A 4,454-nucleotide genomic window follows, 5' to 3' on the forward strand; every position below is an offset into this window, starting at 1 on the left:
GGTATGAGTGAACTTGAGTCTCAAATAATTTAACAGAGGAGGGACGCATGATAGACTCACTTAACCCTTGTGTTATCTCAGGGTCAAGATGACCCATAGGCCCGAAAACGAATGTTTTTGTGATATCCCTTGTGTTATCACAGGGTTAAGATGACCCAGAAGCCTGAAAACAAACGTGTTTGTAATATGTCTTCTGTTATCTCAGAGTCAAGATGACCCATAGGCCCGAAAACAAAGGTTTTGTCTCTGGGTCAAGGTGAACGACCTCCCCGGCTTCTAGAAATAAATACGCAGTTGTGGAGGTCGTTCACCTTGACCCAAAAGCAACACAGGGGTTCCCACAGGCACATTTATTTTCGGGTCTCTGGGTCATCTTGAGTGTTAAGCAGGTGTACCATTAGAAATACAGATCTTTATTTTATTAATAACTGTGAATTCTAGGTGCTAAGAAAATGACTGACATTACATATTCTTACAATCAACACTAACTGGCGGTTGATAACAAAGTTTTGAAGATAATTTTTATTATGTTAAATATGCAAATGTATACTATCTCATTGGTTATGATTGGATACACTTTCTTTACATGGAAACTTACCATGATGTTTCTCATGCTTATCAATATGATTGATTTGGTTGGCTTTAAAACACAGTGAATCTGTGGATAATATCTAAAAAAACATATATTCTGTATTCATTGTTGCTATTGTCATTTAGCTCCAGGGCAAATCCCAAATGAAAAGAGAGATCAGATCTGCAAAAGCTATAAAAGCCGTCCTGTAAAGTCAGTCCGGACCGACACCATCACCTCTTGCCGTTAGCCTACACTACCACATCCAATTAAAGCTGAGCCCCGTTCCCCTGTCACATCTCCCTCAATACCTCCACGACTGCGAGCTAAGTGAGGTCTTAACTACGACTTTCCCTTTTGTCTGACAAGAAGATATTGAAAGACTGCCAGGAAGCAGCAAATGCACTTGTTCCACACAGAATAGATCACATTACTCACTTTTCATCCGCCCGCCGTGATGTGTGGAATATATATAAGCAAGCAAATATATTTATCTCTTTGTGTTGTCTGACACTAATGAAATGAAGAGATATGAATGTCAAGGGAATAGTTCACTCTCTGCTTTCAACATTACTGCAAGTTGTTTTTTTGAACCAAGCCACCGCAGAATTAGTTTCCCTTGAATACATTTCTATTCTTCTTAAAGTCAAACAAATGTGTGACCTCAGCAAAGACTTTTCTGCTGAACATAATGTTGTTCCTCCATCCGTGGCAGCAGTAAGCACCCAAGTTGTCCCCACTCCAGCTGCTGCTGAGACACTGCGAGACCTTCAAGCTACATCGTCTCGCCAGCACTTATCACACACTTCAAACGAATGATTTCGGTCACAGAAAACCGTTAAATGGTGACAAGAAAAGAGTTTACAAGCAGATATGCAAAGGAGAAACACATTCAAAAGCCTTGTTTGGGATCAGCCATGCTTGACATCACTTCTATGAAAAGTGAAACACAAAAATGACCTGAAATTTGACAAAAGCATCATCTTCTCCTCTTTCTGTGAGTTTACTATTTTGAAGACAGAAATATTCAAATAAACCTAAATAATCGTAGATTAGTGTTTGTTTAAACACCTCCCATGATTCTTCACGTCTCACATGTAGTCGATGTGTGCTTTAGGAGGGTTTGATTCTGATAAACAAACCTACACAGCTGGAGTTGAACTCAACATGCTGGATCAACATGAAGACAAGCAAGTGCACAGAAAACAATCATGTGTGTGTGTGTCTTTGAGAAGACTGTGTGTTAAGTACTTTAAACGTGTTTGTGTACATCAATGCGAAGCATGTCGGTGTGTATGCAGCTGATAGAAGCTGGTGCCAGAGGGGAGAGAACGCCAGAGTCAGACAAGCTAGACGCCCTGCAGCTTCACACTGAGAGTGACAAGACCGTGTTTTACCTCGCCAGAGATGGGCTTTAATGTGTTTAGAAAAACCGGCACCTCTTACATATGTCTGTTATGTGTGTTTCATCACAGTTCAATCCGAACATATAATTCCATTAACCAAATGTTTTCATGCATTTGCATTTGCACGCTGAAGCGTGACATCCTCATGATTCTATATTTTTTTGAAACTTATATGTTTTACATTTGTTTTGAATGACTTTCTCTATAAGTCACTTTTTACAGATCATCAAACCATATTTGGTCAAGTTTAAATAATCTTTCTAAAAAACAGCAAATATGAATAGACCAGCCCAGAGCTCCTGCTGATTCAGCATTATGGTGAGATGTTTTTCCATGCACTTAAATGTCTGTTTACTTTGTTAGTCATTCTTTCTTATAATTCTTTATATAATTGCAAAAGCTTGGTTGTTACTGCTTTACATGACCTCTGTATGCTCAAATGAGTCATTTTAAATCCAAATATGAACAGAACAACAAATGAACAAGTAGCGAAGAAACAAAGAAAAAAAGAAAAAGTGGATGAGGGGAAAACGTAAGACATAAGTGGACGGTATGAAATTGAAATTGGGATTAACACTAAAATGTAAAAGAAAAAGAAAGAAAGGAAACACTGAAAAGAGGACAGAGAACAAGGTGTGGTGAAAATGAGAAATGGAGAAAATACAAATTTTGCAGAAACTCATTTATCATGAGAACTTTCCAGCAGGCTGCGGATTTGGCGGTAGCTGAAGAAAAAAACTTGGTATAGGGAGGAGTTTCCTGAGACCATGAAGAACGACATCCATACGGCTTGGAAGAAGTTCCAGACTGCCATCAGGCGTGTCATGAGGAGGAGACAGTGAACTTTCAACACTCTGTACAGCAGCGATGGCAGGCTGCTGACCTTTTCTCGGGACACTGTTGGTCATTGGAAAGAATACTTCTAAGACCTCCTTAATCCCACCATCATGTCTTCCGAAGAGGAAACGGGGTTGGGGTACTCTGACTTGGGCTATCCAATCTCTGGGGTTGAGGTTGCTGGGGTGGTTAAAAAGCTTCTCGGTGGCAAATCCACGCGACTGGATGAGATCCGTCCGAGTTTTTCAAGGCCTTGGATGTTGTGTGGCTGTTGTGGCTGACACGCCTCTGCTAAATTTCATGGTCATCAGGGACAATAAGTAAGTAAGTAAGTTAGTAAAGGTTATGGGTCACACTTCTCAGACTCCCTGGCAGGGTCTATTCGGGGGTTCTGAAAAGGAGGGCCCGTCGGATAGTTGATCCTCGGATTCAGGAGCAGCAATGTCATTTTCGTCCTGGTCCTCGAACTATGGATTATTTGGAGATTCAATCTTGTTTACCCAAACCACACCAACTCTGCTGTGATTGGTCAAGCATGAAGGTTTGCCACCCAATGGACACGTATGTGTGTGTGTTTTCTAACTGTGCGAGTAAACCAGAGTGTCCAGAGAAAAGACAGACACGTACAAAAAGAAGATACAATCCACACAGAACCAAACTCAGAGTTGCCTCACATCAGATTCAAATCTGCAACATTCTTATTGTGTCACTATGCTCCAGAAATGCCCTGGGTGAGTATTTGAAGCATGGTTCCATTAGTTTGTGTGTTTCTCATTTAAAGAGATGCATAAGCGGTTTACCATGTGCATTATTATAAGTTTTAAGAGCAGTTTTGGGCTGATGTTAGGAGAATGTGACATGAAAAGTAGACAGGCTCGCCTGGTAATTGTGGCAATTAGCTGAAATTGACATTTTCTAGCTGCAGTATTTTAAAGCTCGCAGCAACAGCAGAATCAGTCTATTTAATTTCCTTCACGTTGGCTGGCAGAGAAAATTAAATGGCTTTCAAAGGACTGTCGGCAGGTCACCTCTGTGTGAGGGTCAGAGCTCCTACAACATCAGCATATCGTGTTTTCTTTGTGCCCAGCAGATAAAAGGAGTGACTCACAGGCTGAGAGAATCAGTGCAGAGATGGAATTAGGTGAAATAATTATATTATTGAAAAGCTATATTGTTTCGTTCATTGGCAAGTTCATTCTTATTGAAAAATGATTTCTGCTTGCATTGAATTCTTTGGAATGGAAGGATTTATAAAACATATGAATTAGTTTGAAATGGTGAAATATAGAGACAGTTAATAATAAACATGTAGATAGATGTGAGCAGAGCAGAGGATGCAAGAAGGACGCAAAACCACATAAGAATAGACCGGAAAAGACAGGGGAATAAAAGAATGTTCCAGGACAGCTATATAAAAAATGAAATAATTGATTTAAAAAGTTTGGAATTGCTAAAATAGGATTAAAAAGTTAAAAAAGAAACTGTGCAGAGAGAAAAGGGATAGAACCAATGGGGAAACTTTAAACAAAGAGACATTTGATCCAGCCTTACACCCCAGCTCGGGCTCTCAGGTCTGTGGATCAGAATCTACTGATGGTTCCACACACACGGTTCAGGACCAGAGGAGAGAAATCCTTCCA

This window comes from Callionymus lyra, chromosome 7 (genome assembly GCF_982586985.1).
Source record: "Callionymus lyra chromosome 7, fCalLyr1.hap1.1, whole genome shotgun sequence".
Lineage (NCBI taxonomy): Eukaryota > Metazoa > Chordata > Actinopteri > Syngnathiformes > Callionymidae > Callionymus > Callionymus lyra.